The 27,563-nt window shown below is 42.7% G+C and overlaps 2 long non-coding RNA genes across 4 annotated transcripts in view; one reads left to right on the forward strand and one right to left on the reverse strand.

Moving 5' to 3' along the window:
• The window catches only part of LOC107141056, a 3,007-nt gene extending 2,887 nt beyond the window's left edge, over window positions 1–120 (reverse strand). Inside the window, exon 1 of one of the 3 annotated variants that reach the window (XR_007346803.1) lies at window positions 27–120. This is a non-coding gene — a long non-coding RNA (uncharacterized LOC107141056). The remainder of the gene's footprint in view (window positions 1–26) is intronic. The other 2 variants (XR_007346800.1, XR_007346802.1) reach the window with 2 other exon arrangements.
• LOC125616159 overlaps window positions 1–12,363 on the forward strand; it is a 33,017-nt gene extending 20,654 nt beyond the window's left edge. Inside the window, exons 3-4 of the long non-coding RNA XR_007346804.1 lie at window positions 6,038–11,020; window positions 11,126–12,363. This is a non-coding gene — a long non-coding RNA (uncharacterized LOC125616159). The remainder of the gene's footprint in view (window positions 1–6,037; window positions 11,021–11,125) is intronic.
• Window positions 12,364–27,563: the final 15,200 nt, after the last annotated feature.

A 27,563-nucleotide genomic window follows, 5' to 3' on the forward strand; every position in this document is an offset into this window, starting at 1 on the left:
TCCCCCACCGCCCCAAAGCTATTCACTGTTCAAGATCCAGAGAAATTGCCACCTAGAAGGGCTCCCTCATCCTCCTCAGTCAGGACACACCACCGTACCCTGGACGCATACATCAGAACTTTGGTTAAACTGCTCTTTTATATATTCAGCCCCTTGCTGTGTTAAACTTTAACAAATGTTCTAGATTTTTCCCCAACTTAAGACAAACATGTTTAACTACAGCTATTCTATCTACTCCAATCTCAGTGAGGGCTGAACAGCCTTCACTTAGAGGTACTGTTAAAGTTTTTGGGGGGCCAGAGAAACAGGTCACAGGGGCTACAAACTCCGGTGGCTACTGGTGCTAATGGGTCACATCATGCAATAAAAGCAGGCTGGGATGTGAAAGGTCACAATGAACATCTGCCCTGGGTCACTCCTAACCTAGCTGCAGAGGATTGTAGCCCTGAAAGGGAAAAGCTAGTGATCCTGCCTGGGCCCTTCCAAGACCAAACGTTCATGTGAAATTTACAAATGAAAGATATTATATCTGTTTACCTTGATTTCCTCTCTGTCACTCTCCCTCTGTGACTGGGTGGCACTGAAGTGGCTACAGGCATTTCTGGAATCCAAGGGAAGGGAAGGTGAGATGAGTACAGTTAGTTGGTGTTGAGTGGGCTCTGTGCACAGGATCTGCAGTCATCCACATGCTTGGTAAAATTATGACCAGCTATGCAGACACAGGAATGATTTTCTGAAATTCTCCTACCACCCACTATGACAAATCACTCAGAAGTGACTTAAAAGGTCAGAGGTCAAGTTGGGCAGCAGTGGCATGTCTGTAATCCCAGCAACTGGAGAGATTGAGGCAGGAGGATCATAAATGCCAGGTCATTCTGGGCAACTTGGTGAGACCCTGTTTCAAAATAAAATAAAAAAGGGCTGGGGGTGTAGATCAGTGGTAGAGCACCCCTGGGTGCCACCCCTAGTACAGGGGTCATGTCAGAGTTCCCTTCATGATATAAACTTCCAAGATCCAGTATAGGAAGTAAACTGGACAGGAAACAAAGTACAAAATAAAACAGATGGAGGCAGAATCTATTATACAGAAAAGTCATCCACTCCTCATGTGAGTAAAATTCCATATAAAATTGTGCTCCAAAGTCATTTTGTATGAATACTGGGAAGAGGGCCCAGCACTGCCAGATCTTTTTGAGTTTTTGAGAGAAGTTGGAACCCCTCTTGCATGGCACATATGTTTTTGTAAATATCTGTAGAATGAAGAGGTGGCTAAGCAGTTTGCACTTTAAAAAGTAGGGAAAAATATTGAGATGTGGTAGACCATTCATAAAAATATTATGTTGTCTTTCTGGATATCTGTCAGTTTTTCAAAATTTGAACTTTTTGTGTGATTTGTTTTCTCCCAGTAAATCAAGGGTTTAAGTGTGTGTGTGTGTGGCAGGTGGCAGTCTGATGAAGTCTATGTACCTCTTCTCACAAGGATGTTTTAAAATGTATAAAATATAATACATATGATTACAAAAGACACCAATTACACTGGCAGTTATTACAATATTAAAGTAACAAATTTATGATATTCTAGTAAATTTGCTTCTTAGTGCACTAAATAGGAAGATTTATGGCAGGCCCTATAACCACCGAAATGTTATAGAGATGATGGGCATTAGTGATAACCCAAGCTTTCTGCACCACTGTGCTGTCATATGTGATGTCTATTAGTGACAGAGTCATAGGTAGTGCTGTCACAGCTGTGTACTGTTTACATTTATAACTGAAGACAGTGCTAGATTTCTGTTAGAGGCTGATGAAAATTAACATGCATTTTTTTGTCTACTCAAGTGCATTCCTGAATTTTACCCATAGAAGGTGGGAAGGGGAGTCCATGGACCCCAGGTTAAGATTTCCTTGCAATGGTCACTCTCATTCTGTGGATCAGTTTGATATTCATTTCTTCAAATTGGGCTTTCCAGATTTTGTCAGCTTTGAGCCCTATAAAACCTGGACCTAGCCGGACAAGGTGGTATTCGCCTGTAATCCCAGTGGCTTGAGAGGCTGAGGCAGGAGGATTTGGAGTTCAAAGCCAGCCTCAGCAACTTAGTGAGGCCCTAAGCAATTCAGTGAGGCCCTGTCTCTAAACAAAAAACAAAAAGCTGGATGAATCTTCAAATGTATTCAGACAATGGCCACTTCTCACTACCTTCACTGCCAATACTCAGGCCTAAGCCACTATCACCTTTCACCTGGACTATCTAAGAGATTCCCAATTAATTCAGTCTGTGCTCTGACAGTTCATTCTCAGCTCTGCAGGCAGAATGAGCTTTTTTTTCTCTCTAATTAGTTATACATGACATCAGAATACTTTTCAACTCATTGTCCAGAAATGGAGCACAACTTCTCTTTTCTCTTGTTGTACATGACGCAGAGTCACACCATTCATGCAATTATACACGTACATACGGTAATAATGTCCGTCTCGTTCCACTATCCTTCCCACACTCACTTCCCCTCCCCTCCCTAGCACCCTGACATTATGAATAAGCAGCTACATATCAGAGAAAACATTTGGCCTTTGGTTTGGGGGGATTGGCTTACTTCACTTAGCATGATATTATCCAACTGCATCCATTTATCTCAAATGCCATAATTTCATTCTTATTTAAGGGTAACATTCAATTGTGTATACAGACCACATTTTCTTTATCTATTCATCTGTTGAAGGGCATCCCCTATCTGTCACCCTGCCCAAAACTCATTTGAAGTGGATCAAGGACCCAGGAATTAGACCAGAGACCCTGCTCCTAATAGAAGAAAAAGTAGGCCCAAATCTTCATTATGTCAGCTTAGGACCTGAGTTCCTTAACACAATTCCAAAGACACAAGAAATCAAATCAAGAATCAGTAAATGGGATGGATTCAAACTAAAAAGTTTCTTCTCAACAAAGGAAACCATCACTAATGTGAAGAGAGAGCCTACAGAATGGGAGAAAAATTTTGCCACATGCACATCAGATAGAGCAGTAATCTCTAGGATATATAAAGAACTCAGAAAACTTAACACCAGAGTGAGCTTTTAAAAACTTAAGTTTCATCATGTACTCCTCTACTCACATCTTCCAACAGCTTCCCATGTCACTGAGAACAGAATCCCACAACGTTACCATGTCCTACCAGACCCAATGTGGTCTGGTACCCTCCTCCTCCCTGATGCATCTGATAGACTCTCTCCACCAAACTGTAGTCTGGATCCTCGGAATTTTCTTCCCAAATAGACCTCAGCTTTCAGTGTCTGTTCTTGCCAGGCCTGCATAGCCCAATTTTAGCAAAAAGCCTGTCAGTTTAGCCAGAACCCCCACCCCCACCCCCAGACACTTCTTCTTTATCTAGCTACCTTCAATATCTGATCAGGTTCTTTATTCCCCATCATCCCCAAGTGATGTCTGATCAGCCCCCTGTCTTCAGGAAGAATCCTAGGAGGTCTGTTGAGTCAGAATCCCCCTTTACTCTTTGCACTGGTTTGGGTAAGTGTCTCCCAAAGGCCCATGTGTTAAAAACTTGGTCCCCAGACCACGGTGCTACTGGGAGGTGATGCAAACTCTAGGAGGTAGGGCTTGGTGGGAGGAAGTGAGGTCCCTGGGGGCATGCCCTTGAGGGGCTGCTGGGACACTGGTCCCTCTCTTCCTCTCTCTTTGCTTGCTTCCTGGTTACCATGAGGTGAGCACCTTTCATTGCATGTTCTTACCATAATGTGCTGCCCTGACACAGGTTCAAAAGCCATGGACCTCCATCATGGACTATAGCTTCCAAAGCAGTGAGCCAAAATAAATCTTTCTTCTCTACAAGTTGGTTATTTCAGGTACTTTCTCTCACAATGACAGGAAGCTGACTAACATACCCTTGATGTTTCCTCTTAGTCAATTTCAATCCACCAACCCCTACCCTTTTCCTTGGCTATACATTCCTACTTTCCCTTGTTGTATTTGGAGCTGAGCCCAATCTCTCTTCCCTGTTGCAACACCCATTGAAGTAGTTCCTCCTCATGACAATGGGTTTTTTTCTTTTCTTTCTTTTTTTTTTTTTTTGAGGGAGAGGTACCGGAGATTGAATTCAGGGACACTTGTCCACTGAGTCACATCCCCAGCCCTATTTTGTATTTTATTTAGAGACAGGGTCTCACTGAGTTACTTTGCTGAGGCTGGCTTTGAACTCGTGATCTTTCTGCCTCAGCCTCCTAAGCCGCTGGGATTATAGGCATGCACCATCATTCCTGGCTCTTTTTGTTTATTTGTTTGTTTTTAACCTGGTCCTGGGGATTGAACCCAGAATTCTAGAGAAGCACTCTATCACTAAGATTCAACCTTGCCCAGCAACAGTCTTGCTGACTAAAGCCTGTCTTAGTTAAAGTGATATTAATTTTTTTTTTCTTTAGCACATCTCCTGCATGTTCCTCTCCCTCAATCAGCTCTAGCTGTACTGGCTCTTTCACCCACAGTGGCCCTTCAGCATTTCTCCCAAGGCCTGGCGTTACACTTGCTCTGTCCCTGGATTTCTTTATGGCTTAGACTCTCAGTTCTTTTGGAGGATGGAAACCAGGGCATCAAACATGCTAGGCACTCTACCACTGAGCTACACCTCCAGCCCCCCACTCTTTGCTTTTAAGGTCTCTTCTCATCAGAAAGGCCTTTGCTAATCAACCAAACTTCCCAAAGACGGACATGTCTTCCCTTACTCTTCCAGACATGTCCTCTCCTGATATGTTACACACTCCTTCTTGTAAGCCCTCTCCTTGCACCCATGAGAATGCAAGTTTCCTGAAAGCAGAGACAAAGGACTTTGCTTTAATTTTAGTGCTTAAGATACATTGGTGGGCACATTTAGTTCATTGTGGACACTTCATAAATATTTGCTGAAAAAAGAACAAAGCAAAAAGTTAGAAGAGGCCAGGTGCCAGAGTGCACACCTGTAATCCCAACAACTCTGGAGGCTAAGGCAGGAGGATCACAAGTTCCTGGCCAGCCTCAGCAACTTAGAGGCCCTAAGCAACTTGGTGAGACCCTGTCACAAATAGGAAATTTAAAAAGGGCTGGGGATGTGGTACATGGTAAAGCACCTCTGGGTTCAATGCCCAGTACCAAACCAAACCAAACCAAACCAAACAAACAAAAAGAGGAGAATTTGAGCTTAAAGTCTAACAAAAAAATGTCATTAGGCAAAACTTTCTTTCTCTGAAAAAGGGACGTGCCAGGAAAAAGGTCTCAAATCCACAAACCCACACTTCTGCAGAGCAGATGTTCTACTCCTCAACTTTTGAATGATAAAAGGCCCCAAGGGCCATTTGCCTGGCCCACGGTTGCTTGCCACTAGGACAGACACAATTCAAGACGTTTGTCTGGAAAGAACCCCATTCTAGTGATGCTTTAACGGTGTTTGTCCGTCTGCTTTTTTGATGTAGTGTTAAATCTTCTGGAAAACACTCAATGAACACACACAGACTTTTGGAAGTGACTTGGGACTTGGATCCCCCTGTGGATCACTCCAGAGGAAATTCAAAAACCATTGTTGAGAGGCTCACCCACAGACCTAGGGATGGAGGGCAGATTTTTATCTGATGCTCCTCGCCTCTCAGAAGAGCCTTAGAATCTCCTCCAGTCCTTGGTGCAGGGTCGCCTCCTCCACGCGGGACCTAGCACCCGCGACACCTCCGCGGGGCTGGGCTCTGGTTGCACGACCCAAAGACCGAGCATCCGGAGACAGGGACGCTCGCGCCCCGCCCTTCTCCGCCCCCTGCCGGTCCTGGGGCCGCTGCGCGCTTGGTAGCTTTCCCCGCAAGTGGCGCATCCCGGCCTTTCTGGCCTCTCCTGCGTTGCCTTTCCTAGCAGAGTGTACTGGAACGTGTCCAAATTTGAAAAAAAAAAAAAGCAACTCATTGGCATTATCCATCTCCTCCCCCTCCTCCTCCTCCTCCTCCTCCTCCTCCTCCTCCTCCTCCTCCACCTCCTCCACCTCCTCCACCATCCTCTTTTCCGGAAACTATGACAAGAAGTGACAAGAAGTGGCATTTCCTGATGACAGAGTGTGGGCTATTGCAATTGCAGCTATTTTATAAGCCAAACAGCTGTTCGCTTTAGTCGGAGAAAATACAAACAAACTTCCAAAATACGATTTGTGGTTTGCAGAGCGTCCCTGCCTCCCGTCTCTCCCCGCGAGTTCGCAGATGGGAGATGTCGCCTGGAGCAGGCGCCTGCTGCTAAGCGTGGCTCTGAGATGGATCGAAGAGACAGTATGTCTGTATTGGCAGCGGTTCAAGGAAAGAAAGAAAAAGGCCAAGAGAAAACAACCGTCCACCGTGAGGGGCATCTTCTTGGAACAGTCGAGTTTCCTGGACAACAGGGACAACCAGGCAGACGCTAGTGTAGTCTGGGGAGGAGCCCAGACCCGGCTCGTTGCTTAGCAACCTAAGTCAGAGTGTTAATAAAAACCGTTAAGGTGAAAACTCACAATAAAAGGCAGGTGGGTACAAAGTAAATAGATGCTGCTGCATCTCATTACTGAAATGCTTGATGGCTAAGCGGCAGGGGATGTCGTCAGGCTTCCAAATTTGTCTTTGCAGGAAGATACCAAACATTCCCTTGGGAATGGAAATAGAGCTTTGGGGACTCTTAAGTTCAATCTGTTATTTGTTGTGTAGGCATTCTAAGATGGCTAACGCCATTCTCATGGCTTATCATGAATTGATTCTTTCAGTAGAGAGTTAAGTACTTTGCAAAGCACATCTGCCTAACTGCCTTTGTTATTACCAAGTCCTTCTTATATACATCGGCAATCACTCTTTAGGATCTTGTGACTACTCTGCTCTTTTCTGCTCCAAAGAAAAGCAAAAGGCAGGGAAAATGATCAAACAGTGGGGACACTAATTATGAGGGAAGATATATTCAGAGTTACTACCTGAAATCATGTCCCCGGGACTTCTGAAGCCAGCAAATATGAAAACAGAAGAGACAAGTCAATCATTGGTATTCCTGCTCTCCAGCAAAATTTAGCAAACTTTGATAAACCGTTTCTCAAAGGTTTCCCATGAATATTAAACTGGGTAATGAGACCATATTATTTTATTAAAATTGGTACAGCCAACCAGAACCCATTAGTTGCACTTTACTAAGATATAAATAAATGTAAGAAATGAAGAAAACATATGCAATTGATTAAAAATTTTTTAGTAATTTTTCTTTTTGAAAATCACACTTTTGGGAAGCTCTTGCATGTATCCTGTTTGTATACAAAAGGGACTTCATTCAATTAACTCATATATGGGGAGCCTATTTGAAACAGTGCTGGCGGTTTGAGTGATGTAGTTCGTTAGAATGCCACCAGAGGGAGCCCACGTTTGTCTCCTACAGAACTCCAGGGCCAGTCGCAGTTCAAAAGATAGTGGAATTCAGACCAGAATGGTTTCACTGCGAGGAGGTTCTGTTGCAGGAAAACATGGTGGAGAAGCAGCATTGATCACTCAAGAACATTGTTATGAATGGGAAGATGGCTGGGCTAGTGCTCATGTTGTATGCTGAATTCTTCACCTTGTTTTCAGGTGTAGTTTGATGCTATTGTATAAAAAGGCCCTCACCCCTCTTCTCCTCTTGTTCACCCCCCCTGGGGGAGGGGACAGAAGGGTAAAACAGCCTCTCATTAGTATTTTCAGATAAGTCCACAAAGATAGAGCATCAGAAAAGAACAAGAGCTCTTGGAAATGAAAACATTTTAATGAGAAAATTTCTTAATGGAAAGGATTGAAAGATAAAAATGAAAGCTCAGAACAAAATTTTTAAAAAGGCAAAGGAGAGTTGGAGATGTAGCTCAGTGCAGAGTGCTTGCCTGATATGTGGAGGCCCTGGGTTCAATCCCCAGCAGAGAGAGGGGAGTGGGAGGAGATGAATGAATATGGAGAAGAGGAAATTACTAAAGAAATATAAAAAAATTTCCCTGAAATGAAGTAGGTTTTCAGACTAAATGTGGTGTTGTGTGTTAAGCCCAGTAAATGTTAAAAGACTCATATTAGGACATATTAGATATTTTACATTTAGTGAAATATCCGAATGTATTACAGATAAGGAAAAATAGAAAAGTCAAAAAAAAAGAAAAACATTAATATCAATTCCATGAATTCCTCTAAGAACCATTCCTCTATTAAATCATTTAATCCCTACAGTAGCCTGACGAGTAGGCAGTGTTACTAAGATTCCTATTTCACAGACAAGGAAAACTAAGATCACAAGGCCAGCAAACAGGCAAGCTAAGTTCTGTAGCCTGCACTCTAAACGGTTACACACACTGCTTCTCAATAGTTCACCTCCACGGGAAAGATGCAGATTTCTCCAGCAACAAAAGATGCTAAGTCAAAATGGCTCACTGTTTCTTTTCTTTTTCTTTTAAATTTTTTTATTTGTTCTTTTTAGTTATACATGACAGTAGAATGGATTTTGACATATCATACATGGAGTATAACTTCCCGTTCTTGTGGTTGTACATGATGTGGAGTTTCACTGGTTGTGTATTATATATGAACATAGGAAAATTATGTCCTATTTATTCTACTGTCTTTCCTATTGTCTTAGTGTTTCTGAGCAATGAAGCATGAGGGAGAATAAAGACCTCTTTAGACATTTAAGACTTAGAATACTTACTTCCCAAATGTCCTTTCTTAGGAAGTTACTTAAGGATGTAAGCCTCAAAAATAAGGAAAAAATGAAAAAGGAGAATTAAGAGAGTGATAAAAATAACTCCTAGGAAGAGATGTATAATGCAATTTGGAGAAATATGACTGAGGATTCCAACTGGGAAAGGGGCCTCTATGGAGTTATTAGCATTACAGAGAATTGATAAAACTCGATGGAATAATAAATAGGTAGAGGGGAAGAAAAGAAAGAGCATTTTAAACTCCAGGAAAACAAAAGGCCATAGAACAAAGTCAGAGTTTGGATAAAGAGTCTGGGAAGGGGAGGCAGGAACAGTAGAGTCAATGCTACTTGATCTTTGAGCCCCACACATGATGCTCTGATGCCAATATTTGTATCTATATCTAGGTTTAATTTTCTTTAAGAGAGTGAAATATTCATAGTTGAGTGGGCTGAAATAACTTCATGTAGAAGTTGGGTCTGGAGCAAAATGCTGAAAGAGGAAAAAGTCTGAACTGGTAGCCAGGAACAAGAAGACATTAAACCCTGAGAAAGGAAAAAATTTATTTAAAAAGTAAAAGTCTTACCTTGAATAGGTAGGAGAACTATTGAGCTATCAGTAAAATTTCTTTTTTTTAAGTTGTAGATGGACACAATATCTTTATTTTTAAATTTATTTTTATGTGGAGCTGAGGATCAAACCCAGTCCCTCACATGTGTGAAGCAGGCTGTATACCACTGAACTACAGCTCCAGCCCCAGTAAAATTTCTTTAAAGGCAGAGAAAGTTCACTGTATGAATACTAGACATGAAAGTGGGGCAAACAGGGCTGGAGGGCTAGTAATCCGCAGGGTTTATAGAAGGACAACTCCTCATGTGTTTTTTTGCAGCAGATCTGCAAACTGTTAACTCTAGGTCCTGAGGTAGAACCAGGATAGTACTCAGGTCTGAGCACACCATGTTGCGACTGCCTGATGCTCATAGAGACACTGGTCCCTTGTTTAAGGACAGTGCCTTCTAAAAGGGTTGAAAGTCACACAAGAGCCCAGGGATCTATGGACAAGATGTTCACTGCAGCACTGTTTATAGAGCAAAGCAGAATAAAACAAAATCTAAGTCTGGAAACACCTTGAATGCATGTTTGTAGGGGAATATTTAAATAGATTATAATATGTGATTTATTTATTCATACACCATTCAATGGCTGTTAAAAAGAATGAGGCTGAGCTACATGAACTGCTACAGAAAGATGTCTACCATATAGTAAATAAAAAAGGCAACTTGCGAAAGAGCATATATATTATGAGTCTGTTTGTATTAAACATATGCATAATACACACTGCAAAATGTACTTTTATAATTGAAAGTGCTAGTTAGCAAAATAAACTGCTAGTGAGAAATCTATCTGGTCTCTCACTTTTGGCATCTGCTTCTTTGAGAAGTGAAGCAGGAAGGGATTCAGGGAAGTCGTGAGGGAAGACTGAAAGCCTAGGGGCCAGGGAAAAGGCCAGGGAGGGGGGTGGGTGAACCAGAAAGGGTGGCTGAGGGACTGGCAGTGAAGTACAGTGGTTAGGGAGGATGAGCAGGGTAGAGGATCCCCAGGACCAAACTGTCCTCAGGGAAGCCACCAGCACTCTGGGATAAAAATCCTACATGTTTAGCTTTGACTGGGAGCTTGTTCAAACAAATCCTGAGGCATCATGAGCAGCAGCTGCACTGAAGTCTTTTGTAACAAGTGGGCAGCAACCTGGTTGCTGGAAGGCACCCTGTAGGGAGAGAACTTCCTGGTGCTGGTAGAGAGACAGCAATGGGCGATAGTAATGAAAGCAGCTCCAAGCACTGAACATCTAACCATAATCACAGCTACCTCTTCATTGAGACCCATGCCTGTCATTTGTTCTGTCCTATTTGAGGCATCCATCCTCAGACAACGCTACTAGATGCAATTGTCACTAATATGTAGACAGGAAGCTCAGGTATAGGGAGGGGAGGTAACAGCTTTGAGGTTACACAGGTATAGCAAGATGCAGAGCCCAGAATGAAACTCAGAGACCAGAGGTCTCCAAAGAGACTTACTTCTGGTGACTTTTGTTCTGCCTTTATTACACCTGTCTATACTGTTGGAGTTTCCTACAATGGGCATTCCTACCCTCCAAAATTCATGTTGAAACATAACCCTGTTGTGGTGGTATTAGGAGGTGTGGCCTTCTGGGAAGTGACTGCCATGAGGGCAGAGTGCTGAAGGGAACTGGTTTAGACCCTTCTTGACCTTCTGCAACAGGATGCATCGTTAAGGAAAGGAAAGCAGCCAGGCTCTGACCCACTGGCATCTTGGACTTTTGGCCTCCAAAAGGGTGAGAAATAAATTCCTATTATTTGTAAACTATCCAGTTTCGAGTATTTTGTATAGAAGTACAATGAACTAAGACAGAAATACATCCTTTTTTTTCCCCCTTAAGATATGTTACTATGTTGCTGCCCAGTCTGGCACTGACCTCCTAGCTCAAGTGATCCCCCCTCCTCAGCCTGCCTCGGAGCTGATACTACAGGTGGCAGCATGATTGGCCAGACATCATTAGTAGGATGAAGAAATCCTAGTAAGTTCCCATGGGGGAGGGCCTGGGAAGGGAGTTCCTTTATGCAGCTGAACACAGGGGCCACCATGACGCTGGGGGGAGAAGCTGGGAAGAGGAGCGGGCAATTGGGGCAGGGGAAAAGTAGAAGTTCAGGACAGACACGGAAGGAGAAATCTCTGAGGAGCTAGTAATAGATACAGGGCTGGGAAGGGAGCAGAAAGGAGAGAGGGAGGGATTTTGTGTAGGCCCTGGACCTGGCCTGAAGCAAGATCAGGGCCAGTGCGCCCTGCCTGGCCTTCTGCGCACAGTCTGCAGAGCTCTGGCCTGTCCCAGTGTGCTGCCCAGCCCTGCTCTGTGTGTTGACTAATTCTTAACTCAGACACTGAAGGGCCGGCAGCTGGAAGGGCTCATCTCCCCCCAGAGGGCCTCAGTTTCCTCCAACAAAGAGAATAATGAGCATTCTACAAGGGCTAAGAACTCAACTGCATCTAAACGTTTTAATCTGCCTGAGACTCCTAAACTCTCTCTCCTCGGAAACACAGCGGGTCAGTTCTTCAAGCTGAGCTGAGGGAGGAAAAGATTTGCTCTTCCCAGAAACCCATCTGCAGTGCTCTGGGGCTGAAGAGGGTGTGACCATCACTCCTGTGCCAAGCTTTGCAGGTTGGAATGAAGCGAGTGTGTGTGTGTGTGTGTGTGTGTGTGTGTGAGAGAGAGAGAGAGAGAGAGAGAGAGAGAGAGAGAGAGAGAGAGATCCCAGGAGACCTTCCAGAGGGGAGTGCAGGAGGTTTCCACTCTGTTTCCTCGGGGCCCAGGCTGCTGTATGTCTAATTAAAGACAACATCATCATTACCCACAACAGCAGCCATTGAGTTCTCGGCTTCTGTTTCCTGCTAGTGGAAGTCCTCAACCTAACACCTTCCACCGCTCTCCTCTGGCTCCTTTTCCAGTTCCCAGAACAGACACCTCCACCACTCACTGCTAACTCCAGACCTCCAGCCCCTAGGGCCACATCTTTAACTTTAGTTTCCTGAGTGCAGTTAGGCTACTTTTGCCTGAATGAAAATGGTCAATGCTTCCCTGTATCCACCCACCAGATAGAAACAAATAAAATCACGACTTCATTTTGGATCTTTCTTCTCCTCCCACATGTGCATGATGAACTCAGCCATTCCTTCCTTCAGAACGTCATTGTTCTGCCCTTCTGGTCCATTTCCATCTTAGCTCTCAACTTGGTTATTTTTCAGTGCATTCATTTGGCAAATGTTTATCAAACATCTCTTGGTGGGTCGAGCATTGTACTAAATAAAGGGAGCGAATGCTAATTCCAAATTCTAACTTGGCAGGAGTTGTTCACAGCTTAATAGAGAGTGACACATATCTATGGCCTTCTCATGTGGCAGAAAAGTCTTTCCCCCTGTGTTCCTGGCCCTGGAGAATGTGCCAGTTCAGTTCTTCTGATCTTCCAATAGGTTATCAGAACCCGATTTATCCCCAAGGGCCTGTGTGTCTTAGCAGTGCCTTATTTCATAATTCTTACATCTCCCCCTCTAACTTTGTCACTTTAGTTCCACTTATTTTTCCTCTTTTTCTTTTCTTTTTCTTTTTTTTCCTTCTGAGATGGAGGTCTTATTATATGTCCCAGGCAGCCTCAAACTCCCAGGTTCAAATGATCCTCCTACCTCAATTTCCCAAGTAGCTGGGACTTATAGTTATGTTGGTATCGTTGGCTCTGGTGCCATTTCTTAAAGAAATTTAGAATGTTATTAAGAAGAATACTCCCAAGTCCCCTTCCTGCAAATATGTTTGCTAGCAGAGTGACCCCACTGTGTTGAGAGCCAATCGTGGGCTATCATTCATTCATGTTAGGCAAGTGGACTACATTGGCATCGCAGCCTAGTGAATAGGAGAATCTGGTGTCTGGGAACTTCCAGTGGACATTTCCTCTGGCTGACTGCCCAGACACATTGTGAGCCCTATTCAAGCTCTGCCCCAGGTCCCACACAGCACCAGAGATGGGGTGACCTGCTGTAGCACACAGTCCTTCTGAGATGGGTGTGGCCTACCAAGATGCCAATCAACCTGCTGACTGCAAGACATCACAAAGCAAGACTCCACCCCTGAAACCTTATCCCTGCCTTTGATGTACCCCTTAAATAACCACAGGAGCCATTTTCTAATTGTCTAGCTCCAGCTCCTGTGTGGACAGGCTCCATCTTTTGAAACTCTTTCCAACTTTGTCTTTTGTTCTTCACTAATTATTCTTTTTTAATTTTTTTAAAAATTTTCATGGAGAATTTTACTTTAAAAATTTTATTTAATTAGGTATATGTGACAGCAGAATGCATTTTGATTCATTGTACACAAATGCAGCACAACTTTACATTTCTATGGTTGTACACAATGTAGCGTCGCACGATATGTGCAGTCATACCTAGGGTAATGATGTCTATCTTATTCCACCATTTTTCCTACCCCCATGCTCCCTCCCCTTTGCCCCATTGAAGTTCCTCCATTTTTCCCACGTCCACCCCATTATGGATCAGCATCCACTCATCAGAGAGAACATTCAGCCTTTGATTTTTTGGAATTGGCTTACTTCACTTAGCATGATATTCTCTAACTCCATCCATTTCCTTGCAAATGCCATAATTTTATTCTCTTTTATTGCTGAGTAATATTCCATTGTGTATATATACCACAGTTTCTTTATTCATTCATCTATTGAAGGGCATCTAGGTTGGTTCCACAGGGTAGCTATTGTGAATTGAGCAGCTATAAACATTGATGTGGCTGCATTACTATAGTATGCTGATTTTAAATCCTTTGGGTATAGGCTGAGGAGTGGGATAGTTGAGTCAAATGGTGGTTCTATTACATTTTTTAAGGAATCTCCATACTGCTTTCCAGAACGGTTGCACCAATTTACAGTCCCACCAGCAATAAATGAGTGTGCCTTTCCCCCCACATCCTCACAAACATTTATTGTTTCTGTATTCTTTTATTTTAAAATATTTTATTAGTTGTTGGTGGACCTTTATTTATTTTTATGTGGTACTGAGAATCGAACCCAGTGCCTCACATGCTAGGCAAGTGCTCTACCACTGTGCCACAACTTCAGCCCTGTTGTCTGTATTCTTGATAACTGCCATTCTGACTGGTGTGAGATGAAATCTTAGAGTAGGTTTGATGTTGAACATTTTTCATATACATGTTGATTGAATGCATATCTTCTTCTGAAAAGTGTCTGTTCAGCTCCTTAGCCCATTTATTGATTGGGTTGTTTGTTTTGGTGTTAAGTTTTTTTTAGTTCTTTATATATCCTGGAGATTAGTTCTCTATCTGATGTGCGTGTGGCAAAAATTTGCTCCCAAAATGTAGGCTCTCTCTTCATCTCATTGATTCTTTTGCTGAAAAGAAACTTTTTGGTTGAGTCCATCACATTTATTAATTCTTGATTTTATTTCTTGTACTTTAGGAGTCTTGTTAAGGAAGTTGGGGCCTAATCTGATGTCATGAAGATTTGGGCCTACTTTTTACCTCTATTAGGCACAGGGTCTCTGATTCAATTCCTATACAGATTCAATGCAATTCCAATTAAAATCCCATTGTCATTTCTTACAGAAATAGAAAAGCAATCATGAAATTCATTTGGAAAAAATAAGAGACCCAGAATAGCCAAAGCAATCCTTATCAAGAAGAATGAAACAGGAGGCATCACAATACCAGACCTTAAAGTATACTACAAAGCTATAGTAGCAAAACAGTATGGTATTGGCACCAGAATAGACATGTAGACTGATGGTACAGAATAGAAGATATATAGACAAGCCCACATAAATACAATTATCTCATACTAGACAAAGACACCAAAAACATACGTTGGAGAAAAGATAGCATCTTCAACTAATGGTGCTGGGAGAACTGGAAATCCATATGCAGCAAAATGAAAACAAACCCCTACCTCTCACCATGCACAAAATTTAACTTCACTAATTATTGTAGACTTTAATACCTCTCTAGAGGTATTTTTAGACTTTGATACTTCTCACCATGCACAAAATTTAACTTTACTAATTATTCTAGACTTTAATTTATTAGGTGGCTTATATCCCCCTGAGCAGGAAGAAGAACCCCCTAATGAGGTGCTGGATGCCTCCCCATAGTAGGGCTCTCAAAGCGTGAGGGATATCAAGACTGGAGGGGACAGACATGCTAACTGCCAGGCCTGTAGGTTCTCTAAGCTCAGTACTTGCATCAAATCAGGCTTAGGATGGGTTGTTTCAGAAAGCACAGAAATCAGTAACTTACTGTTCCCCCAAAGCTCCTGTGTTCATTCAGGAATGTTAGGAGGTGGAATACAAGAGCTATAATCTAATCAGTCCATCCTAGTTAGAATGGACTAACTGGATGGTAACTGTAGGCAGGTGGGGTGGGGCTGGAGGAGGTGGGCCACGGGAACCTGCCCTGGAAGGGTGAATCTTCCCTATAGCCCGTCTCCTTGCCTTGTCTGCTTCCTGGCTGCCCTGAGATGAGCAGCTTCCCTCCACTGTAGTCTTTCCACCATGATGGAGTTGGCTGACCATGGACTGAACCTCTGAAATTGTGAGCCCTCAATAAACGTTTTCTCCTATAATTTGATCTTGTTGGGTATTTTGGTCACAGTGACAAAGCTGATTAGCACACCTATAAACTACATCTTTGAACTATTTATCCTTAATATAATAAGGAACCCTGGGGCAAATTTATTCTATATTTCACTTAAGACAGTTTGTCACTTACAATTCAAAGGACCCACACTAATAGCAATAAATTACCTTGAACATTTGTATATTACTTTACAGCCTATTGTTTAACCCTTACAATGTTTTCCTAGGGTAGGCAACATAATTGTACCCTTTATAAAACAAGAAAGCTCAGAGAAATAGAGGCTGCCCCTGTACAGCTAAAATCCGAGCTGCTGTTTCCGCCCAGAGCCTCTACCCTTGCACTATAACTCCATTCTTCTTAAGGGTTTTAGGTGATCTCAATTTTTTTTTTCTGAAAATTAATATGGTTCACATTGCTTATACATGATAAACTGAAGTAGTGCAATTAGGAATTCATTTGGAAAAAATAAGAGACCCAGAATAGCCAAAGCAATCCTTATTAAGAGGAATGAAACAGGAGGCATCACAATACCTGCAATAATGTTTGCAGTTATCACTAAATTGACTATTTCCAGTCTGATTTCTTTTTTTTTTGTGGGGACGGGGACGGTTACCAAGTATTGAACTCAGGGACACTTGACCACTGAGCCACATCCCTAGCCCTATTTTGTATTTTATTTAGAGACAGAATCTCACTAAGTTGCTTAGGGCCTCATTAAATTGCTGAGGCTGGCTTTGAACTTGTGATCCTCCTGTCTCACCCTTCTGAGCCTCTAGGATTACAGGTGTGCGCCACGCCCAGTCTGATTTCTTTTTTTTTTTTTTTCAGTTGTAGATGGGCACAATACCTTATTTTATTTATTTATGTGGTGCTGAGGATTGAACCCAGTGCCTCATGCATGCGAGACAAGCGCTCTACCACTGAGCCACAACCTAGCCAGAACCCCAGCCTCCAGTCTGATATCTTTCAAATTCTGGATATTGAGGGCAGATTCAAACAGTAAGTTTGTGAGACCCCCAGGCTTCCCTTGACATAGTCAGAAGCCTTATGGTAATCACTCATTCTTGGTTTAGTGCATCCAGCTTCCCACCCTCCCTCCCAAGTCTAGAAAGAGCTCTTTCTTCACCCATTATCAAGAATCCTGGAGCCAAGGGAGGGAAAAGTGGCAGGTGCCAAAAAAACTAGATGAAGCTCCTTTAAGTCTGACCAATGAAGCTTCTAAAAATCCTTTTGTCAGATATCTGAAAATGATGCTTAGAAAGACAGCCCCTGGCTATTCCTGCTGTTCCTTCTCACCTGTATGATGCCATTCTTCACCATCCAAGCTCAAGGTCAGTCTAGATGATTTTAGCTCCAGTGCTAGAATTGCTATTCAACCCAATTTAAGTTAAATTGGCAAGTCAGTCTTCATGAGCTGTGGCATTAACCACCTTCTTTCAAGCCCAAAAGTAGATTCTGTGTAGGTGTAGCCTCTACTTTGAAAAATAACAGAGATGTGCACGCATTTCAGCTGAGGATGGAAGGCAGCAAATAGTTGTTTTCAAAATAAGGTTTATTCACCATAAAAAAAAGAAAAACAGAATAAGTTCCTGTATGAGAAACCCACTGACACAAAGTCACAGTTTGTATTGCCCCCAAATTCATGTTGCAATCCTTATCCCCAAGGTGACATAAGGAGATGGGGCTTTGGAAGATAAGGTTATGAGGGTGGAGTCTTATGAAAGGACCCCAAGATTGCTCTCTTGCCCTTTTCCCCAATCTGAGGGCACAAAGAGAAATATGCAGTTCACAAGTTTAGAAGAACCTCATCATGACCAACCATGGTGGCACCTAGATTGTGGATTTTAAGAAACTTTTTGTTTATAAGCCACCCAGGCTATGGCACTTTGTTATAGCAGCTGAGTGGATTAGGACAGACACCAACTGTTGGACCACAACAAAATGTGCCTAGAGTCCTTGTGGTCCTATGAGGTGAGGGACTCACCAGTTCAGTGTCATGCTAAGGCACATACATGGGAAGGAGAACTCTGAGCATCAAACATATATATATATATATTTTTTTTTTCTGACATGAACCCCAAAGTGCAGAGGATCTAATTGTCATTTCTGGAAGTACTCACCTTCCTAGGAGTGACCATGTAGGGGCATGTGCTCCGCTCACTCCCAATACTCCTACTATCTCCTCAGATGCAGAAGTCAGACCTTGAAAGGCAAGGAAACTCAAGTAGATACTATGGAAGAAGGGACCATGGGACTGTAATCCCAACTGACTGAACCAGTGTTTTGAAGGACTGTCACATACACTGGGGCGACACATACTTTCTCCTCTCCATGTTTCCTGTTGGAATTCAAACCACAGAGGAACATAATCAAGAAAACACAAGAGGGGGGGTGTACCAGGGCTGGTTGGGCAGGGGCTGACAGAATTGGGTTGGTGCCTCTGGTGGCCTTAAATGAGGGGACAGAGGAAACCTAGCCTTGGAGGCCCTGAACTCACAGGGCTGTGAACCAGTTACAAGGACCCACCATCGTAGCCAGTCAATATTTACCTTTGTAAATCCTAAGCAGGATTTACTATTTGGTCTGTTTGAGAAAGACAATCGCCACAAATCATTATCAGATTTCCATGGTCCTTGGCTTTTTACCCCTGTTAATGGCTTTTTGACTATCTCCTGTGAAGTGGCTAGAAATGACAAGTGTGAGCTGCAGATTCCCTTGACAGAAGCTCTGAAAGTAGACTCCACAATAAACATTTACTGAACATCTGTGTGGCAGCACAGAGTGAAACCACTTAACACTCTTCTCACATACCTCCCCAGGCACCATTGGGAATAGGTAAAGGATGGTCCTGAATTATGTTGGCTGGGCCTAGAGATTAGTTATACTTTACGATGGTGTGAAAACAGTGCACACTTAGCAGAAACCATCCGTTGAATTTTGAGTTGGAATCTTTCCCTGGGCTAGTGATATGCAGTATGGTGCTGGGCGGTGGCAGTCAGCCACACACTCATGAGGGCAGAGGGGCGACACTCTGCGGTGTTAAACTGTGCTATGAAGTTCAGTAGATTAGGTGGATTACATGACTTTTTTTGTGTGTGCTGGGGATTGAACCCAGGAGTATTTTACAACTGAGCCACATCCCCAGACCTTTTTCATATTTTATTTAGAGGCAGGTTCTCACTGAGTTGCTTAGGGTCTTGCTAAGTTGCTGGGGCTGTCTTTAAACTCGCGATCCACTTGTCTCAGCCTCTAGAGTCACTGGGATTATAGGCAGGTGCCACCACGCTCGGCTTTGGTTACATGTGTTTTTGACTTAGCAGTATTTTCAGCTGGTGATGGGTTTAATCTGGACGTGACCCCATCACAAGCCCAGGAGCACCTGTTCTCATCTTCGGTTTCCAGATGACAACAGGGAAGCCCGTTAAGGCATCCAGGTTCACGCTGTGGGTGTGGGTTCATTCTGGAATTCTCAGGGTGGGGTGTGGTGTGATGTGGACTAGGTGGGGTGCCACTGTGCTTTCTCAGGAAAGCCTTGTACTTCCCTACAAGCTGGTCGTGGCCAGGAAAACACAACCAACAAAACAGCTTTTTTATGTTTCCAGTTGAAAATAAAAAGTTCTACTGTTTTTTTTTTAACTATTTATTATTTATTTTTTGGCGGACACAACATTTTTTGTTTATTATGTGGTGCTGAGGATCGAACCCGGGCCGCACGCATGCCAGGCAAACGCGCTACCGCTTGAGCCACATCCCCAGCCCCAAGTTCTACTGTTTTTTAGTCCTGACGGATCATCAAAAATACCTGTGGAGCTTTATAGAAAAGAGAGCTGGGGACCCATCCCAAAAGATGTGTCCCAGTTACTCTCAGTGCCTGGCAGTGTGCACTTCACCCCATCCATACTCCCATGACTCTGATGTCTGGGTGGGTCAGAGAATTGTGGTGAGAGCACCTGTGCCCCAGCTCAACCAGCAGGTGGTGTGGTGTGAACACAGTGCCTCTGCCTCTGGTCTGTAGAAACAGTTGGTCAATTTTTTGAGATCCTGAAAATGCTATGTCAGTGCACACCAGCCATGTGTGAACGCAAGCAGTACCTCAGCCTTGTCAGAAATGTGGGTCAAATAATTGAAATTGCTGCTAATAGTGTGTATCAATGGTGCATTACTGTGGTTTCTCACTGAAATTTAGGCTTTTTTGTTATATGCATCCAACAGATAACTCCTTTATAGGGTGGAATTCATATATGAGCTACTCTTCTACTGGTTGCATTTGCTGTTCTTTTATGTTTCCATAGGAATCAGGACTTCTAGAACTGGAAGGGCCTCCTCCCCATAATTTCATTACTTGGGATCCACAGTGAGTCCTTTCCCCAGTGCTCTTACTGTCTCCTTAGTTGCAGAACTAGTCATAGACTCTTACCAGAGCAGAATGCAATGGAACAATGACCGTAGGAGTGTCCCATTTCCAGGTGTGCACTCCCGAGCAGCTGACTCACCTGGAGTCTCAGCTAGACACAACTCCTTCCACGGGAACCCTTCCTACCACTGCTAGATGGGGTTTCTGTCTCTGTACCTTCCTATTTCCCCAGTAATCAGATTGGGGTGAACACCTGAACCCAGATGGGCAGCACATTGTTGTAGAAGATCTGGAGATGGGACCCTGAATGAGAACCAGTACTCAGCTGTGAATGAGTTGAACGGAAGTCATGTGAAATTGAGGACAGAGTTGGCACCCTGTCAAGACAAATCAAAATACACACTGAGTTACGGGGAAACACAGGCTACGTGGAGTCAAGGAAGTCAATCTGCAGAGTGCAGGATGGAGCGGCTGCATGGAGGCAGGCCAACAGCAGAGACCACTAGGTGATAAGAGACAAGAATTTCGGGGGGCATACAAAAGGGCACAGCAGCATGTGGGCCTGCAGAAGGGGGCAGTGATGCCATGCAGGGAACAACCATTTCCTAGAACACATGTGTCTATCTGGTGCCTGCCTCTTGATCACAGAGGAATGTTGATGTGTAAAATTGAGCCTGTGTGTCACAGATGGCCCCTGCTCTGTGAGAAGACAATACAGCAAGCTCTTTTTCCAGCCAGGCCCATGGTTTAGAATCTTAAAACTCTGAGGGATGTCAAAGATTATCTGTGCAAACCTCCTACCCAGTACAAGACACCCTTTTCTGTTTTCTAGCTTCTCTCCAATCACTTCTCCTAAACCAGGAAACTTCTTCATCCTGTTACTGGTGACAATTAATATCTAAAAACAACCAGCACAAGTGCTCTCAGAACATATATTGAGAATGTGAAATGCTAATGTCTTGGCTTCTTTTCTAGTGTATGTGATACTTTAGCCCTGAAAAACACACACACACACACACACACACACAATTTTTCAGGAGGAACTCAACCAATTGAGCCCAACTAAGAAGTTCTCTTTTTAAAGAACTCATTTGATAGAATCCCATTGGCTGGGGATGTAGCTCATTGGTAGAATGCATGCTTTGCATGTGCAAGGCCCTGGGTTCCATTCCCAGCAAGGGAACAGGGGAGAAACCCAATGATTGGCACATGCCTATAGTCATAGCTACTCAGGAGACTGAGTTGGGATTGTTCCAGCTCAGGGTTCAGCATGGGCAACATAGAAAGACCCTGACACAAAAAGCAAACAAAAATATACTGTTTTTCTTCTCTGTTCTTCAGCAGCTGATTGCTTGCTATCCTTTTGCAACACCAACATATGCAACAGGAGAAACCCACCTGCGAGATTGATTCAATTGACTAATAAGCTCATCACAGGCGAAGGCTTGTGGGGCTTTCGTGTGAACCTGGGTATGGGTGGTTGTCAATGTGATCTCAGAGCTGGCTGGCTGACGCTGCTAAGGCTCCACTTGCCAGTTGCCATCTGAAGGTGATGAAGAGTTTTATTTTCAAAAAGGATAGAAAGCTTGGTGAGGAATGACTCACTCCCTCCAAACGCTGCACTTGAACAGGAAAATCCTCTTGCCGCCTGGTCCTTCCTTCAATGTGCGTGCAGCAATCCCGCCTTCCTGTGACGAAGTCTTCTGCTGGAGTTTACGGCAAGGCTGGCACCCGCCCTCCTCCTCCTCTCAGATCCTTGGCTCCCGTGGGAAGAAGGTTCCTTGCTCACAGGATGTCGTGGGCTAGCAATTTAGCAAAAGCTGTATCAGCCTGAGCTCAAGTTTTAGCCTTTCACAGTTCCGTTGTGACAGGATCAGAAACTTGCCTTGGGTTTTCTCTGCTTTAAACCCCACAGATCTCTTCTTTCCCTCCTGCAGCAGCTCAGTATTTACTCAAGATTACTTTCTCAAATGTTTGGCAAAACATTAAAGGAGAGATGAGTTTCCTCCTCCCTCAAGGACACTCATATCCCAAATTTACTCTGGGCATATAATGCCTCACTCCATTGATGGCTTTTTGTGGCCTCTGCTGTATGAAACAGAACTTTCTTCCCTTTGTGAGATGGAATTTACCAACAGTAACCCTAGAGGGAGTTTTCAAGGCCACAGAGCAGGCCAGTTCAGAGCAGCAACACTGTAAGAAGAACCTACAGGCTTCTCTCAACTTTTCTTGACAGGAGCCATTTATAGACTCCTGGGTTATGAGGAGGTCAGGAGGCCATCACTAAATGTCAGATGGACCATGTCCATCTCCCTCATCCACATTTAGTCTTCTAAGGAACCATCCTTCCTTGATGGCAGGATTTCAGATATGTTCTAATCCTAAAAGCCTGGTGGGGTAGAAAATGGGGCTGGATGCAGTTTTTGGAGGAGCCTTAAGAAGTTCATTTACTTCATTAAAGGCATATTCTCCTTGGTCAGGAATTTTTTATTTATACACACACATAGGTATGTATTTCACAAATAAAGAGAAATTCCCCTTGTCTTGCCTCCTACTCCAGTCTCTTCTTCACAAGTAAGCCTGGTATATTTCTTGACTTCTTTCTGTGTGTTTGTATGCATAGATGCTCATGTAGAAATAGATGTTTTGTTTTTACTATTATAAAAAGGTCTTCACTATTAATATTGTTTTGAAACTTGCTTTTTATATTTAACCATATGGAATGATTTCCATATTAGTACACACTGAAGTAACTTATTCTGTGTGTGTGTGTGTGTGTGTGTGTGTGTGTGTGGTGCTGAGGAGTGAACACAGGGCCTTATGCATGTGATGAAAGCATTCCTCCAACTGAGCTGTATCCCCAGCCCTAGTTAATTCTTTTTAAATGTTGTAGACATTACATAACAGACCACAGGCCAGAGTTATTTAGCCTTTCCATGTTAATGGACACCTGCTTCCAGTTTTTTCCCTTCTTTATTTTTTTGTGGTACTGGGGATCAAACTCAGAAATTTGTGCATGCTAGGCAAGTGGTCTACTGCAGAGTTACATCCCCAGCCCTTTTTGATTTCTTTATTTTTGAGACAGATTTGGGATCCTCCTGCCTCAACCTCCCAAGAAACTGGGATTACAGATGAATGCCACTGTGACTGGCTTTGATATATTTACTATGAAGTAAAATTCACTTTTAAATTGCATAGATTAGATTCAGGAGGCTGAGGCAGGAGGATCCCAAGTTTGAGGCCAGCTTTGGCAACTCAATGAAACCTATCTCAAAAAATAAAAACAATAAGGTTCAACCCTCCAATACCCAAACCAAAAACCAAAAATAAAGACAAAAACAATAAAATGTGTAGATTGTCTTAACTTACATCATATAATCATCACCACAATCAGGATTTTCATCACCTCCAAGTTTTCTCTTGCCTGTCTTTTTACATATACCCCAACACCAGGTAAATACTGATGTATTTTTATCCCTGTAGTTTGCCTTCTCTAGAATGTCATGTAAGTGGGAACATACAGTATGTAACCATGTGAGTCTAGCTTCTTTCAGTTGGCAGAATGCACTGGGGACTGGTCCAAGTCATATAACTAAAGCCCTCGCTTTCATTGCTGAGTAGAATTCTGCTGTATGACTTCACCACAATTGGTTTTATCTAGTCACAGATGGAGCACATCTGGGCGGTTTCCAGTTTCTGATTAGGATTAAAGTTGTTATAAACATTTATGAATAGGTTTTTATGCACCGAAACACCTTCTTTTCTCCTGGGTAAATTCCTGAGAATGGGACTGCTGGGTTGTTTGGTGTTGTCTAATTTTATAAGAAAATGCCAAACTGTTTTCTACAGAACTTGCATCATTTTGCATGTCCATAAAAAATGTATGAGAGTTCTAGTTGCTCTACATACTCCTCAGCACTTGATTCTATCAGGTTTCTAAGGTTTTACCCATTTTGATTGGGTGCAGTGGCACATGCCTGTAATTGTTTTGAGGCCAGTCTCAGCAACTTTAGTGAGGCCCTTAGCAAGATCTTGGCTCAAAGTAAAAAGGGCTGGGAATGTAGCTCAGTAGTAAAGCATCCCGCATCCCTGGGTTAAACCTCCAGTTAAATTTTATATACATATATACATACACACACACACACACACACATATATATATTTTATATATTCTTGTTTTAAATATTCTGTCAGGCATGTAGCATTATGTTGTTTGATTTTAATTTGCATTTCTCTAATGACCAATAAAGTCAAACAGCTTTTTATAAACTACTCACCATCCATCTCTTCTTTATAAAAGATGTTTACATTTATTGCCCATTTTAAAACTGGATTGTATGTTTTGTTACTGTGTTTTAAAAGATCTTTATATAGTTGGGATACAAATCTTTTAATGTGTTTTACAACTATGTTCTTTGTATTTAAATTTTAAGTCTCCCTTTTGGCATCATTGGTGAGAGATCATCATTTATTTCTGAAGGCCTCATCAGCAGAGACATGCCCTAGTGTCTTCTTTGGAGGTCCACACTGGACAGGTGTTCTCTAAACATATGGCCGAGTGAATGCTCACTAAAATCTCAGCTGTGTCTTAGGGGTGGATGTGGGGTCATTTGTGGTCTAAGGGAAATCTAGGTGGCAGCAGGTTGATTTAAAGATGGGTTTTGAGTAAGAACTCATTTGGTGGCCTGCTACCACTCAATCATTTGTGCCTTGTACAAAGCCCATCTTCTATTTACATCAAATTAATGATTCCTTAACAGTGTTAAAACAGCTCTGTCTCCTCCCATTCTGTGTATACTGTCTTTGAACCCCCGTGTTCACTCCCCCAGGGATGAGCACCCTAGGATGTGCCATTGCTGGGAAGTTCAGCTGTCCGGCTTTTCACTACAAGTGTTAGGTCAGACCAACTACCTACAGGTGACTAGTCAGTGACTTTTTCTAGTCATCTCTAGAAAAAGATAAGGGCCTCTCTCAACTCTGGCCTTAGCTCCTAGCTAGGCTTTCCAGCAGAACTAGGAGTGACTGGGCCTCCAATAAAAATGTTTATTACTCAACCCCATTTTGCTTGTGCTCCCCAAGTTATCTTCATTAATCAGAGCTTGCTCTGGTGGAGGGCAAGTGACTGACACTTCAAACCTCTAACACATAATTCTCTCAGGTAGATCTCGACTTCAGCTCTAATTGAACCACAGTGAAGAAATGTATTCAGGAATGAATCAGGCAGGGATGAATCAAGGTGAAAAAGCCTGCTGCAAATAAGGGCATAACCGAGCTGCTGGCATCAGCAGGCATCTGTGTGCACAGCTTAAGAAGTGCAGGACTGTCTAGGTAAAGAGCTCTTTACCCATTCCACTTGGGCACAGGTGAGATTTGCTACCCCAAGTTCTTTTTTGTTCAGTTTTTTTTTTTTTTTTTTTTTTTAAGACAGCATCTTGCTAAGTTGCTGAGGCTGACTTTGAATTTACAATCCTCCTGTCTCAGCTCCACTTGGCTTGACCCTTAAATTCTTGCATCATATTGAGTCAGGGCTCAACTTGTCTGTCCACAATTTTTTACTATTCTCCTGTATCTGCCAGTAAACTAAAAGTATGTGTGGGCTCTCACTTCACCCATCTCATGTAGGAAGGTTATTCTGATGCCCTTAAATTTTTTCCCCTGTATTTCCTGCTTGCTGATTCTTAATGAATTTCTAGACTTTTTCAAAACCCAACCCAGACAGTAAATCCTCTAAGAAGCTTTCCTGTTCCTCCAAACACCCAATTAGCCATATTTTACAATAATGAAACTGAAGCACAGAGAGTAAGCAACTTTCTCTAAGTCATGGGCTTTGAATCCAGTTAGCTCTTAAAACATTCTTCCATGTATTTAATAATCTATGTTGCCATGTATCTGTTTCCAAGTCTTATTCAATATCATAAATCCCTGAAGGCAAGGACCTATCTTATTTGTTCATCTCTATATTCCTGCTACTTTGGGGTCTCAAGCTGAGGGACTTCATTGGTGCTCTCTGAGCCAAGGCAAGGACCACCAACTGTGACTAACCACACCAGAAACTTTCTCATGAGCCTGGCACTGAAGAATCACTGGTGGTCTAGGATATAAGTAAATAAAATACATTGGCCACTGGTAATCATTCTTGAGAAATATCTCCTCATGTGGAGTCTACAACAAAAAAAGAACATCATTCTACAAGCAGGAAACTCCACAAACTGAGTAGGAACTGGAAACTGAACCTTTAAGGTGGAACAACTGTGGCATCATCCAGAAGCAACTCTTTGTTGAAGAAACATAATTCTTGAGACTGCTCCCTACGAGTGAGGAGAGGGTCTGGGAAGGTGAATTACTGCTCTGGGCTCTCTGCAGTGTGTGCTCACTACCCAACACACCAATGGTGGCCAGGAGTCTGAGTCCAGAGTGCAGTTTGGGAATATGAATCAGTCTCTGTCCCTGGCTACAGTATAACCCTGGACAAGTTCTTCAACCTCTAGGTGTTGCAGGATTTATATCTAAAAAACAAGGATAAGAGAGCCCATGCTAAACCATTGTGGTAAGAATTAATGAGTTGGCAAAGTAGCTTAAAATAGGCTTTGTTGAAGAAGAGACAATGGAATGGTAATCAGAAGCAAGGCTTAAATGTCAAGAGGACCATCCAGCCCTGTAAACTCATTTGTGTGCGCATGGGACATGTTCACATTTACTAATACCCGCCAAATTAGTAAACAGCCATTGTGTTTCATGACCACCCCAGATTATGATTTTTAGCTTAGTAATATACTCTTGCTGAATTTATACATCCACAGCACAATAAAAAATTAATTCTCTTAAGACAATTTAAATACACATTTCAACATTTTAAGACATAGTACACTTTAAGAACATAATTCTTTATTTTTTTAAAAATATTTATTTTTTAGATGTAGATGTACACAACACAATGCCTTTATTTTTATGTGGTGCTGAGGATTGAACTCAGTGGCTCATGCATGCTAGATGAGCATGCTACCACTGAGCCACAACCCCAGCCCATAAGAAAATAATTCTTAAAAGCCCTAAAACTTAAGATTAAATGACATAAAAGAATCCAGTTTAAATTGGAACCTAATTCATCTGAATAGTCCTGTTAGTTTATATGGTTCTAACAATCAGATAAAAGCCCTGATTTGTTTTTATAACAAACATTATGGATGATGACACATACTCAAAGGAAAGGGAGGAGGAAAAACTATGAGTATGGTTAAAATGACCTCTGTCCCTCTTGAGAGGCTGAAGCAGGAGGATTGCAAGTTTACAGCCAGCCTGAGCAGTTAGTTAGACCCTGACT

Source organism: Marmota marmota, unplaced genomic scaffold, assembly GCF_001458135.2.
Source record: "Marmota marmota marmota unplaced genomic scaffold, marMar, whole genome shotgun sequence".
Taxonomy (NCBI): domain Eukaryota; kingdom Metazoa; phylum Chordata; class Mammalia; order Rodentia; family Sciuridae; genus Marmota; species Marmota marmota.